At 39.8% G+C, this 15,382-nt stretch overlaps 1 long non-coding RNA gene across 1 annotated transcript in view; it reads right to left on the reverse strand.

Annotated features, from left to right (window-relative positions):
* The window catches only part of LOC115031752, a 157,712-nt gene that overhangs the window by 78,013 nt on the left and 64,317 nt on the right, over nt 1-15,382 (reverse strand). Inside the window, exon 4 of the long non-coding RNA XR_003837414.1 lies at nt 1,567-1,703. This is a non-coding gene — a long non-coding RNA (uncharacterized LOC115031752). The remainder of the gene's footprint in view (nt 1-1,566; nt 1,704-15,382) is intronic.

Below are 15,382 nucleotides of genomic sequence, written 5' to 3' on the forward strand. Positions count from 1 at the left end.
CTCTTTCTCTTTCTCTTTCTCTTTCTCCTTCTCCTCCTCCTCCTCTTCCCCCTCCCCCTCCCTCTCCCTCTTCCTCTCTTTCTCTTTCTTGTTAAGCTTTTCAACCACCCACACTTGACAATCACAGAAGTGCTCTGGCTTCCCCATCATTCTACCATCAACTTCTTTACAAAGCAGAAATACTCTTTATAGTACAGAGGTCTTCCTTAAGTGCCTACATAGCACAGAAACTGGTACCAAGAGGAACAAGCAATAACTACCCACTAGATTAATAAATAACAAAAAATTGCAGAGTATTCATAAAGAATTCTGCCTTCCATCTAGCTCTAGGGATGCCTGGAAATGTTTTCCTCCCACTGAAGCTTCCTTCTGCAAACAGGAGTGAGTCATACCTCAGACATATTTAGCACCTTCCTTGCAAGGTGCCAATGCATTGCCGAATGCCTTTAAGATACTGGAAACCACCGTGCAATCTGGACAGCTAAAGAATACTATTAACAACTGAGTAAACGGTAGACAGCCTGTAGAGACAATGCAGAAAACACTTTCATTGTTGTCTCTCTTTCTAGTCATGTGAATGTGACAACTACATAATATTTTGGTCTTGAAATTTAAGCAAGAAATAGATCTTAATAGTTTATAAACTACTTATCTTAAATTCTAGTCATAGCATGGTTAAACCTTGGCTCTTGTTTTTAAAAGAAACATGTTATATTGCCACAAAAAGAAGAAAAAGGACTAAATAAGACTTGTACAAAGCTTGGCAAACAAGAAAAGGCTGAACTCCGAAAAGAAAATGAAAAATGTGAACAGAATACAGTGACCATTTATCATTTGAGATGGTTCATTATGGCGACATGCTACTGAATAATAATAGTTTCTCGGTTGTGGCAATAGGAGATGCTAAGTTGTGAGCACTGTCTTTCATGCTTCATCAAAAACCTCCAGTCCAGTGCTAACTAGAAGTAAAAGTAATCTGAAATATTCTTCCTCTCCAATGCAGCCTTAGGAGAAGGAGGAAGCAAACACCGTCTTAGCGTTTCAAGTGGGAGGATGCAGACCCTGAGAGAATTAGTACCGTTTCTATGGATGATTCAGTTGGTCAGCTCAAACACTCACTCCAAAGGAACTCAGCTACAAGGCAATGTGGGTTTGAAAGTCCACACTGGGTATCTTAGTTTAAGTCTTTTCACTATGTATCTGCTCTATCTTGGATGACTAATACTGATTGCCAACTGGGTAGGATTAGAATCACCATGGAAACAACTCTTGAATGTGTCTGAAAGGTAGTGTCTAGATTAGTTTAACTAAAGTGGAAAGACCCATCATACGTATGAGATGCACCATTCTATGAGCTGGAATAAAAAAGAGAAAGTGTGTTAAGCACCAGGATTCCTTTCTCACTGTTTCCAGTTATAAATACAATATGTCTTGCTGCCACCACTCCCCTGTCCTGATGGACTGTATGTTCAAATTGAGTCAACATAAATGTTTCCTTCTTTAAATCGTCAGATGTTTTATCATAACAATGAGAAAAATAATGTTGACAACATCTTCACAACCAACCTGGTTATGTCCCAGAGGTAATCAAAAGTAGATCATTGGAAGATTCCAGCCATAGAAATGGTTGTTCAAAGCTTCTCACACTGAGGACTGTAGACCCACATGACAACTCTCCAATCTGTCATGCATGATCAAGGAACCTGTTCACAATAAAACAGACATCAGCAAGAAGGATCCGTGGAAGCAGGGGGCAGGTAGGAACAATTATGGCTCTATGAGTAAATGACAATGATTACCACCATTGTTATGTACAATGTGGTCCATACCAACTTCAGTACTGCTTTGCCCCACCTTCCTCAAACTTCAAGATGTACTATTGGCTACAAGAGTGAAAATTGGGTGTTCCTGCCTTTAATTTTCACATCTATACTTGGTAATATGGTCTGATGTGACTCATAGAACCACATTTAAGTATGTAAGAGCCAGAACTTAATTCATCAGCTTCTACTATGGTGCTAACATTGGGTATTATAAAAGCAGACCTATGGTGTTCACTCTAAGGCCACTAGCAATTCATCTCTTTATCCTTCCTCTAATATAATGTTTTAGAAAAGATTAGAAATAACCATATCATCATCCTTTTAGTTAAGAATATACCATTTGTCTTTCAGTTCATTCATTCACCAAGTATGCACTGTCTATCCTGGCTAGGTACTTTTCTAGGAAGCTGCAGCACTGAAGGAGTAAACTCAAGCAGCTTATTATAAAAGAGTTAATAACAGGAAGCAGACAATGTATATAATCCAAATTGGATGAGTGCTATTAATATACTTTATAAGTAAGAGAAGAAAGAGAGAGTAAGGGAGAGATAGGGTTTCTGTGGAGATGTTTGAGCAGGGATTAGAAGATAGGTTAAAAAGAGATAGCCCTATAGACAACTGGTAGAACATCCTTAGAACCAGAGGAATGGCAAGGACAAAGACCTGGAGAAACACAATAGAAGAGCCAAAGAATGGCTAGAGATTAGTGACTAGAGTCAAATGAGTAATGAGAGAAATGCAAAAATGTGGAAAAATTGATGACTAAGAAATAGTAAGATGTCAAGTACACATTTTAGATATATATTTTGAAAACACAACCAAGATTTACTAATATTATGAAAATGAAATATAAGCAAATGAGAAAGCTATGGATGACTCCTGAACAAAGGATGAATGGCAGGGCCCATGACTAAGATGGAAAACACCATGTGCAATAGTTTAAATTGATTGTCAACTTGATAGGATCTTGAATATCTAGGAGATAATCCTCTAAGCATGCCTATGAAGAAATTGGGTTTAATGATGTGGGAAGACCCACCATAAATATGGGTGGTACCATTCAATAGGCTGGAGTCCAGATTGAATGTAAAGGAAGGAGCTGTGCACACCTGTGGTGGTTTGAATATGTTTGGCCCAAACTGATTGGCCTTAAGTCAAAACAGATATAGGTTGGATACTCCCACAAGCTTTGTGCCACTATTGGCCTAGCATATCTTTCAGGCAGAATTCTTGAACAAGGGTTTGTGGCTAGGTTGGTGTATACATTTCTCTTTTGTTAGCATGCAGAACACCTTGCTGTACCAAAGACACTAAAGCATAGGGGTGAAGGCCCTATGTAGGCACCAGCTTCACTTATCAGTGTTCACTGAGTTTTGTAATGGTCTTCAGCAATGGGGCCTTGCTGACTGATGGAACTTACGTAGGATTCCTTTGTAGTTAATGTTGAAGCTTACAGATAACCAAGATATTCAAACTGTCTAAGAAAGCATTTTATTCAGTTAATGTTTGATTCCATTTACATATATATATAATATATGTATATATGTACATGTGTGTATATGTGTATGTGTGTGTGTTTTGCCTACACATATGTATTTGAACCACATGAGTGCTTAATGCTCACTAAAGCTAGAAGAAGTCATTTAATCTCCTGGAGTTGGAGTCGTGGATGATTGTGAGTTCTCACGTGGGTTCTGGGAAATGAACCCAGGTCATCTGCAAGAGCAGCAGGAGCTTCTATCCATCTCTGGCCCTGTCTCAGCAAATGTTTAAGAAGGGGAGTAACTCTATAAAGCTTGATCTCATTTTATTCTTGTGGCTGTGCAGTTACTGGTTATGGAAGTTGATGCCAATAACTTGAGTAGAACGAATAATTGAGGTCAAGAAAGACCCTTCTACTTCAGCTTAGAGACTGAGGATCCAAGACAAATACTACAAAAGGATATATTAAAATAAAAACCTAATGTTAGGATTCTGTGACAACAGAAAAGTATTACAGCTATGTCTTATGCTCTAACAAATCAAAATATCTTTAAACACTGAAAAAAGAAAAAATTATATACTTCTTGACCTATGAATGAAAGCTCTTCAGAACATGACACACATTTCCCTGGAGGAGCAGCCAATACATTCAAATGACTGATGAGGTTTCAGAGAGGACAAGAAAGTCTGTGAGGGAGCAGAAAGAGACTCCTGGCAGTGAGCAAGAAGCCCAGGTTATAATAAAAGCTTTGACAATGATAGAAGTCACTGCATTCAGTGATATTTATTAAGGGTCAGTGTAGAGCTGGGAGCCATCCATTTCTATCAACACGTGATCCTGAGGAACGGCTTAAATAGTCCTTCTTATTATCCCTGCTTAAAGAGGAGGAAAAACCACATAGATGTTATGCAATTGGTGCCATGAAAAAATTAATTCCATAAAGCTCAATGGAATGGATGCTTATATTCCTGTTTTATATATGTGGTGTGTGTGTGTGCGCGCACATACGTGCGTGTGCTGCAAAGCTATAGAAATGTAGCAATTTCATTCAATATGAAGATAAATCTCGTTTTAATATACTGATAAGAATGACAGGAGTCATCAAATGACCCACAAGCCACATTTAAATTCAAGAAGCTCTATTTCTGGTGACATTTCAGCAACTTCACCTTTCACCCTTCACACTTTATCCTTACACAGAGCTAAGCCCAGAATCAGCCCTGTGCATCCCTGGGTGCCAGTTCAAGGCCTCATGCTCCCTCTTCTGCCTCTCTGTGCTACTGATCCACATACAGGAGCTCATGCAAACCCCTCGGGAGACACAAATAACAATCTTAGATTCCAGTACTAAATAAAAGAGAGGCAGGATGGGGTTAGACAAGTAGTTCTCATGATGATTCTGTTTTAATCTCCTTATTTTCCAACCTTTGTTTCCTCACTTATTTAAAACAAAAGAAGTGAATTGAAATCTCAGGTCTTTGGAGCTGGAAGAGGCTCACCAATTCAAAGCATATTTAATGCATCTATCAAACCTAAGTATACCAAGTACCTTCACAGATGCTAAAATATTCTAAAAATAACAGCACAATGATAAGTTTGCTTTGTTCCAATGCTCACTCATAAGTCATGTTTTTGAAGCTAGACTGGCACCTTCTCCAGGAGAGTGTTGTTAGGGATAGTTCCCATGTGATCCCACAAAATTCTTTCTACCATTAAAGGATATAAATGCAGTAATGAACACTAGCAAGGCAAGTATCCCCTAGATGCCATACCAGGGCATCTGAAGAAACTTTCAGTCAAGGTAAGTTTAGAAAACTAAAATAAAAGTGAGCAGGGAAAAAAATGGAATACTGAGGCAGAAGGTGGAAGCAGAGAAGAACAGATGTGCAAACAGAGAGGAGATGCACAGAGAGGAAGGAGGGTCCCTGTCCTTCATACTGTCTAGTCTCTTTATCATAGCAGAACTCTACCACCAACATCACCCGCTCTACAGGAGGCCTGAAGGGCTCAAGAGAGACACAGAAGAGAGAGGCAAATGAAAAACACAGGGTGTGGCCTCTGGGTCTACATGAGGCAAGTGATAAATCTGTGTGTATACAACCCAAAACCCAGAGTCTATAAAAGGTTTCTTCTAAAATCAGTTTGCCACATCCTACCATTCTCAAATCGGGGTGATGGACCTCACTACATTTAGCATCTCATATCCCTGGACATAGTTTCAAACTCCCATCTGTTCTCTTCATTCATACAGAGACTTGAAATGCTTTATCTTAGGTTGAACAAGAGGCTATGCCCATGCTCTAGGCAGCACACATCATGGGTCCCATTGATACCTCCTCCAGCCATACCATAGCCAGAGTTTCCCATTAAAGCCCAGCAGCATAAAATGCACATCATCACTGTGAAAAAGAAAGCCATTTGTAGGCAGCTGTACATAAACATCCATCCTGCAGTTATAGATATGTACACATACCCCTCTCTCTAAGATACAAACAGGGAGATTTTGAAAAGCAACTAAAGGCTGATGCTGAATTTAAATTTGGACCTGGCTTCCCAAGCCATTAGGAAGGTGTTTATAAAGATAGACACATAGAATCTGACTTGTAGATTTCTTGATGTAACTTAAATTGGTTTGAGAGATATGACATACAAATGGCCCCAGGGCTATCTAGTGTCAAGGGTGGTCCCATCTCTTCGTAGTATGCCAAGAAAAGAATCAGAAAGCTTGGTAATATGTTCTCAAACTTTCCCCCCTCCCCAAGGACTCTTCTTAACTGGAAATAAGCTGTCAACCAGTACCCAGCAGTATTATACCCACTAGGGAAAATGACCCTGTGTTCCAAACTTACACAGGGAATCCAAAAGAATACTGTTGTCACCACCTCAGACATTCGGTCACCCTTCCATGCCTTCCTTGGTGCTCTGGTTGGAGAGTCCACAGAAGTACTCACTAAGACACCTATGGTTGAGAACCTACAAGTCATACTGTTTAAATTAAATCCATATTCAACTGAGATCAGCCTAAGCCTTGGATAAGTCACAAATGCAGATTCAGTTATGCTGTGTGATTCAAGGGCATGCCACAACACAACCTGAGCATGGCAGCTGAACCTAGGACATGCCTGTCTGCCCACATTGGAGATGTGGCTTATGCAACCTTTTCTAAAAGCACTGGGAAGGATAAACACAAGACTGCTCTGCATCCAGATACAGGATCCCTCATCCCTCCATCCACAGGAGAAGGCTGCCAGGCAAACATTCAAACCTAACGGAAATCCATAGAGCGTGAGCTTGCCTATGAACATCATACAGGGAGATGCAGGTAGAGCAAGTCTACCATGTCTCCTGAAGTGGCCCTGATAAGTAGCCATCAAAATCAATGACAGATCAAGTTACAGAGTCAGATCTGTGCTACAGACTAATGTGTGCTGTGGGATTCCCACTTCATCTGGCTTTCAATAATTTATAATAACATCTTCAGCCTGTACATCCCCACCTTGATGTACCCTGCTTTCCCTCAAGCACAATCCCTAGACAAGACACCTCCCCAGGAATGACCAAGGCCACTGACAATGACCAGTTGTTAGAGTATCAAGATTTTTATTTCCATAAAGAAACCACTACAAAAATGGGTTTCAAAATGTAAGAAAACAGTTTTTAAAGGACTCATGGTTGACCAGATATTAAAAGTACTAGGTTTGGTGAGGTATTGATGAGAGTAGAAAGTGCTGCTTCTTTCAAAAGTAGCCTTTCTAGGACCAGAGAGCTTTCCCAGCGTGTGCAGGGCACTGGGTTTAATCCTGCATCATGATATGTACATGTGGACATCTATACATACATACATACATACATACATTCATTCATACATGTATAAATAGATCATTTACCTAAGCAAATTCGGTTAGAAAAGATTATGGAAAAATGTACATGATACCTTTCATAAAAAAAAACATGAAAATAACTACATGAGGCTGAACATTAAAAAATTTGACAAGGAAACAAAAGGAGAATGCTGAATGCAGCCAACGAAAATAGAACACAGAGGCGCACCAAGCTTCTAAGGAGATAATTGAACATTACACAGATTTCAGAGCTTTATAAATTAAGTCTTTACATTTAACCAAAATGGATATTAAGCACAACAGAATTTCCCTTCAAGAACTTGGCACCATCTTTATGATCTCCCAGATTAGTAAATTTGAGAGAAAAGAGAAGGAAAGCCAGGTTCTTGTCCAAAAGCCCATTATGTAAGTTCTGCTGATCAACTTCCTAAGGAAAAACTGAGAAAGAAGACAAGGCCTAAGTCTCTAAACTACAAGGATTTCTCTAGACCCTTGAAATGGTTTTGATTTCTCATTGATTAATACCTACTTTCATATCTGTGTGCTTTTGTTTTCAGTTTAGTGTGGTGGTTCGGGCATATGTGTGTCATGGGCCCATCTATGAAGGCCAGAGGAGAGCTTTCCAGAGTGAGTTTTCTCTATTGTGGCTCTAGAGATGGAGATGAAACAGGTCATCAAGTTTGCACCAGATTTGCATGGCAAGTGCTTTTACTCACGTTAACGCTTGCCAACCCCTCCTATTTGTGTTGCTGGGTTTGTTTATTTGTTTGTTTGTTTGTTTGTTTGTTTGAGAATCCAATTTACCCAAGCTTCAGACTCCAAACACTGGTTCCATACCTGCCCCTACATGTGTCTACAACTATCATTATAGATGTGTATACAACTTGCCTGGCTGGAAGGAACATAGACTGAAGGAGACTTTAATAAGCATATTATTATTATTATTAAATAATTCCACATCTATAACATGCACTCTTGACATCTATAACATGCACTATGACATCTCAGAGCACAAGCTTTGAATTCAGGTTCTAGCCATTGCAATCAATATATCCTAGCACTATGTAAACTGGGGCAGGGGGATCATAAGTTTAAAGAAGAAGGAATCACATGTACCCCAGCAGCATTGAATAATCACATAGTACCACAAGTTCTCCTCAACCTTTCTCTGCTGTGAGACTCTAGATCTTGTGGGTGTGATACTTCTTGGGTATCTCACTGTAAGGCTGACGTTGACACACAGGAGAGGAAGAAGGTCATTGTAAAGGCAGGAAGTACAAGTTTTAAAGATCTGCATTTCCTGGTTAATAGCCAGATGGCCTGGAGCAACTCACCTGACTGCACTGAGGCTATTTGGGAACTTATAATACTTAGTCATAATGTCTCCCCATGCTCATTCGTCAAAGTCATGTACACATATACTCTGAGTGAAGCACAGGCCTTAAACCTACAGTGATGGAAACCCTTGCAGGAATGCCACACAGCAAAGCCAAGAGCCCAGCCCACTCTGTATCTACAGGGAATCATCCTTGGTTAATGCAAAGTGGGAAAATCAGTGCTTAGCTTTGCACTCACCCAGGAGGCTGACAAGGATGACAAGAGAAAAAGGACAAAAGAGAGAGCTGGAGACACTGGTAACCTAGAGACAACTACAAAGTAGTGTATCATGGTCAGGACTCGTTTGAGAATAAAGGATGATACTAACATTGGCCAGCCCTGGGATCATTTTAAATAAGTAAAAATCACCATCACTTTATCCCAGGAGGTAGCACTCCAGAGAATCAAGGGAGATCAGCAGTCTCAGAGGTAACAGGGTGCAAGTAAGGTCTAGCCATCTTTTCTCTTTGTGTTGCCTGCCCAAGATCCAGTGCTCCAGGGAGGTACATTAGAATGATTGTCCAAGGAAGTGTGTCTATGTCTCATCAGAGGAAATGCCTGCAAAGCCTCTATGTTGAAGAGAAATAGTTCACTCTATTCTGCACGCCATTCCCAGTTCCAGTGGACATTCTCATCACATCAAGCTTAGGTGGATCTTTAAACACCTCTCCCTAAGGAAAAACAAACTGGTCACAGAAAGAACATTCCGGGAAGTAACAACTCCAAACTCCCATTACAATTAATCTAGTAACTACCCTAGGAAAGTAATAGGGAATATCCCAGAGATCATCATGGTGGTCTGTTCCTCTACCACCACTGGGATGATTTGAATAGTGTTCCTTGGGATCAACAACAGTTGTCAGAGTAGACATGGGGTGTACGATAACATCTTTTTCCCTTTCTGCATCTAACTAGTTAGCTTTACACCTACCTCTTAAACCGGGCACAAAGATTCCCACCTAAGACAAAATCATGTAGAATTCAGAACCAGCATACTAGTGCTATGGTTTAAAACTAAACTTTCTTTCACAGGCTTGTCTGTGTTTGAATACTTGGTCCATAGATGGAGGTGGTGCTATTTGAAGAAGCTGTAGAACCTTTGGAACATTCAGTCTGGTTTTCAGAGGTAAGTAATGAACAGCAGATCCCTGAAGTGTATCCTCACTAATGGTTTTGGATGAAGCACCAGGCTTCCTAGTTCACCAGAATGCAAGCAGCAGCTGGCCACCACACCCACCGTGACAAAATGAAATCTCCTGGAGACAGGAAAAATAATTCTCCATCTCTTTGTCTTGTTTTTGTCTCAGTGATAAGGAATGTGGCAAATAAACACAAAGACATTGCTTCAAGTGTTGCCTACATTATTTTAGTATTATTACTGTGGCTGGATACATTGTGATCTCCAGGCCGTCTGTATACTGTGACCCTGCTTGTAATATTTGCTCTGTTAGAGTAAAATAGATATGATTGAAGCCATAAACTTTAAATATTCACCCTAATCATTCCTTGATAAATTCTTCAGAAGAACATTTAATCATCATCTGTCTCTGTATGATCAGTGAAACAAATACACTATTTCTATTAAGTGGAAAAACTTGGAAAATGCATGCATAATTGAGGTCTTAGTCTTTGTGCCAATGAAAAGTTTTACTTTAAAAATTCAATTTGCAAGTTTCTCTCAAAGAATGTCCTACTAAAAAGTTATATATATATATATATATATATATATATATATATATATATATGCATATCATGGCAATAATCTTCCTGAACAGGTGTGGCACAATTATTGAAAAATGAAATTAACTAAGCTGAATTTCTATAGCAGTTAATTAGCACAAATTATAAACTAGACTAAAGTACCCTGTCCACATTATATTCTTCAGACCATTACCATACTAATAAAAATAACTTCCTTGAAAGATTGTCCACCAGGTCTCATGAGTCAGATCAAGGAAGTGCAACTCTCTTATTATTTAACCTACCCAGTGGATTTCACTTCTTAGAAAGAAAGAAAACAATTATATAGAGAAAGTACTGTTATTATTTTATTACAGTTGCAAGTCATGAAGAGAAATGTCACTGTTACTTCCAGGCCAATTCTTTGTTTAAGTAAAAATCATGGGTAAGTGACTGCAGGAGACACCCTGTGACCCTGAAAAGAGAACTCAAGTGTGTGATGAAGCTGAAATGGCCAGAAAGACTGTAATCCCCTCCTGCGTTTCCACCATGCATTGTTGACAACTTTGACAATTCAGAACATGTTGCAGGAAGTACAAGAGTGGGGGACCTTACAGCACTTGCCTCACAACATCCCTCCATGGAAAGAGTTTGTGCCTCACTTTGTAGGTGGCCCGATGATGTTGTAGGAGAAGACCATTCTAACTGTATTGTTTTTCTGGGGACAGGATAGTGGGAATAATTCCCACATGGGTGCCACTGGATGTGCTCTTCTCATCCACCAACTTTAATTAATGAAAAATCTTCTCAGTTTACTAGGAAACAAGAAGGCAGGCAAAGGGCCACATCTCAAAGAAGAATGGAGGCCAAGCAGATGGTTGGTGAGGCCAGGCAGATGGTTGGCAATCCTTTGCACCACACTGATATTTCTTAGTTTTACAGAAAAATCATTATTTAAGTCTTGTATATGGTGTTGCATCAACTTGTACTTTGGAAAATGTATACAAGAAATTAGGTCAGATATAAGAATACGAAAAAAAAACCCTATTCTACCCCATACTGCCTTTATTCTTGCTCTCTTTAGGAGGAAGAAAAAGAAAAGAATATAGATATGCTCTCACCCATTTACCTCCTTTCTGTAACTGTTCTTATCTCATTGCTTCACCTAAACTTTTCTTATTTTTAATATGTGTGTGTAAGATGTGTGTATATGTCCTTATATAAGTATCCAGGTGTGCACAAACGATGCATGCATGGATCCATAGAAAACTCCAGAAGTTATACCAAGTAACTTCCAAGACTAAGACCGAACAGGCTATAGTGTATCTTGCAGCTTGATCTTTTAGGATAGATCCTCTCTAAGCCCGGTTACAATGGCAGCCTACATTGTGTAGGATTGGTAGGTGGGCATTTGGTCCTCTGGTTATCAGTCCTAGAAGTCCTGGACTTCTAGTCTGAATATGATGCTGACCAGACAGTCACATGAATGGCTATCTTAGAAATGGAGTTTCTAGCACCCTATTGAACTTCCCAAACTACTATGCAAAGAACCCAAACCTTCCAAACCAAGCTGTTGGCCAACCACATGTTGATCTCAATAGCTGACTCAGTTTCAAGCCATTGTTGGGAGAAGTTGGACATGAGGCAGAGGAAACTGCTGTAGACAGCGAGAGTCTAGTTTCTTTTTGGTTGTAGTAAGGAAAGGAAGAATATGCTGAGAGTTTCCTATGTACTAAACTACTAAAGAAGATTTATGGAAAGGCATTGCCTTAGATAGACTTCTTTAGGAAGGTATCAGCAGATCAAATTAAGACAGAGACACTTAAACTGCTCAAGTTCTGGGTCACCAAATCCAGACTAGTTTGTTTTTCTGACCTTCCTAGAAACCAGGAGAGGCAACAAATCAACTCCCAAACAGGCCAGTTTATCAGGTAAGGAAGGCTAGAATAGACTTATTTAACCATCCAATTCTTGAGTCTTTGTATTGTGTTGGTCCCTTGCTCCTGCTCAAACAACTTCATAAAAACCAAATGGTGTTGTGCCCTGCCCAGGAGAAATTGGTTGCCTTCCCTTCTTCCATAGATGAAATGCTCCCAACTCAGAAGTCACTAATGATCTGAGCAAAGCACTTTGTTGTATGACAAAACATATGGGTTGAGATTTCTTCGTAGGTTAGCTCTAGAATTGTTTTTACAGTTTAATTGTGCTGATGTGGTATGGTGTGTGTGTGTGTGTGTGTGTGTGTGTGTGTGTGTGTGTGTGTGTAAATCAGAGGATGACTTGCAGGGGATGGTCCTCTTTTTCATTCTACCACATGCAGACCAAACCCACCTTACTAACTTGCTTGACAGCACATTCCTTTACCTACTGAATCCTCTTGCTGTACCTGGTTCTGGATTTTTAAGAAAGGGGCCTCACTATAGAACTCAAGCTTGCCTTAAACTCAGAGTCCTCCTGCTTCAGCCTCTACCATCTCCTTCTTCCACCACCACCCTGAACCCCATTGCAGCCTACACAGTCCTGGTATTATAGTGGTTACCTCTCTCTCATCATGAAAATTTGGTTTTTAACAAAACTAATAAACATAACACTATTTATTACGCTCAACTGGAAAAGTACAGTTATGAACTTAATAGAATGCTAATGGTACTCTGCAGCAAAAGTTACAAGTGTGCATTTCTAGAAAAGTTCCTAATATTGATTAGACTATTAGTACATGAAGACTTTGGGAACTTAGTTTTAGTACATGTAAGCTTATAATTCTGTTTTTCTTTTCTCCAGAAAGCAAGGTTGATTGAACTTATATCCATGTAAAGCTGCTTTTAAATGTTATTATCCAGGAGGTCAGGAGAGGCAGCTCCATGAGCTTACACACATGAGGGCATGAGTTCAGATCCCCAGCACCCACATAAAAGCCATGCATGGAGATAAACATGTGACCTGGGTAGGTGACAGAACCAGCAGATTCCCAGGGTTTGATGGCCAACAAAGTCTAGCAAAAATGGCAAGTCCTGGTACAATGAGAGACCTTGCCTCAAAAACTAAGGTGAAGTCAAAGAAATGGCTCAGCTTGTAAAGGCATTTAACACCACACCTGATGGCTTGAGTTCCATTCCTGGAACCTACATGGTGGGAGAAAAGGACAGACTCCTGCAAATTGTCCTCAGACCTCCACATGCACACCCACACAAATAAACAAACAAACAAACAAATAAAATGTAAAAATTAAACCTAAGGTAGATAGTGATAGAGGAAAACAGCCTAAGTAAAGCTCAAGGCTCCATGTACACACACAGGCAAGCACACCTGCACACATCACACATGGCTTCCATGTACATACACAGGTACACACACCTGTACACATCACACATGGCCTTCACATACACACACAGGCAAGCACACCTTCACACATCACACATGAATGCAAACATTACTACCCAGGTAAAATCATCTATTGTTTATCTGTATTATTATGAATTCATTGATTACTATAATTTTCTCTAGAACACAATTTCTTCTACTTTCCATCTTAATTCTCTATTTCTACAAAGCAAACAAAATAGAAACTTCTAGAAGTATGATATATGGAACTATTAAATTGTAAAACAGCTCATGTTTCTCCTAACTAAGAATTTGGCTACAGTTTTCAAAAATGAAAGTCTAGAAATCATATATTAAGCAGATTTTTCCTTTGTAAACAAAGCTCACTTGAAATAAAGTACACGTGATATTCAAATTTGCTTGATCATAATAGAGGTGTTTAAAAATACATGCTGGAATTCACAGTTGCAGTTTGTAGATGGAACAAGAAATACACTCTGGATTAATAATTAATATGTGACTGCAATTCATAAAGAAGAAGACAGCAAGCTGTGAGGAGCTGCCCTTTTAACCTGCCAACTCCTAGATCATTCCTGTTTAGTGGGTAATATGGGAAATTAGGTAGGGTTCGTTGGTAAGAGATCTAAGATGAAAGATGAAGAGATGTTGCCTCCTCTGTCAAGGTCATTAGTTTGGGCCTCAAAGTAAACAAATGACTTATTAATCATCCCATTGACTTATTGCAGAACCAAATGCAACAGGACACTCTGAGCAGGAATATACAAGGCTGATTGTGACAGCAAATGCCCCAAACTGTATGCATGAGGTAGTCCCCAGTGTCCAGTCCAGCACTGGAAAGACCACAAACAGCTCAGCCAGCCATCCGTAAAGTCTCTCCCTTACTGCAGATGAGTGGGACTTTCCCATGCCACACAGTCTCTGTTAACCAAACCAGCATCAGACAGCAGGGCCATTTGCACCAAAAAGTCAATACCCACTATATGAGCAAGGCCCAATTCCTTAGATGTACTTTCAGCTGAAGAATAGATAAAGAAAATGTGCTACACTTACACAATGGAATACCACTCAGCTGTTAAAAACAATGGCATCATGAAATTAGCAGGCAAATGGAGAAACTAGAAACAATCATCCTGAGTGAGGGAACCCAGACCCAGGAAGACAAATGTGATATGTACTCACTTGTAAATGGATACTAGATGTTAAGTAAAGAATAATCACACTACAATTCACAGCCTCAAAGAGACTGAGTAATGAAGGCTCAAGAGGAATGTACGGATCTCACTGGAAAGAGGAAACAGATTTTGCAGGTGGACTGGGGGTGGGTGCGAATGAGAACAGAAGGGATCCAGGTGGGAAGTGGGATGGGGATGGGGGGAATGATGTAGAAACCTAGTGCAATGGAAACTCCCTGGTATCTACAAGGGTGACTCCAACAAAGTCTTCTAGTAATGGGAGATAGGAGCCTGAACTGGATGCTTTCTATAACCAGGCAACTCTCCTAGAGTCGGACATGAACCTAGCCACAAGATCTCTGACCTACAACCTGTCCTGCCTGCAAGATGTGCTGGGGTGGGCAGTGGTGGCTCAGAACTAATAATGGGTCCAATTTGAGGCCCATGCCATGAGAGGGAACCTACTACTGACACTGTCTGGATGACCAGGAAACCAGAGTCAAGACAGGATAGAACCCGACACCAAGAATAGAACCAAACACAACTGACAAAAAATAAATAAATATATATATATATATATATATATATATATATATATATATATATAAACATCAATAGGATGATTCCTAATGATATTCTGCTATACTCAGGGTGGTGCCTAGC

The sequence above is a fragment of the Mus caroli genome, chromosome 8 (genome assembly GCF_900094665.2).
Source record: "Mus caroli chromosome 8, CAROLI_EIJ_v1.1, whole genome shotgun sequence".
Taxonomy (NCBI): domain Eukaryota; kingdom Metazoa; phylum Chordata; class Mammalia; order Rodentia; family Muridae; genus Mus; species Mus caroli.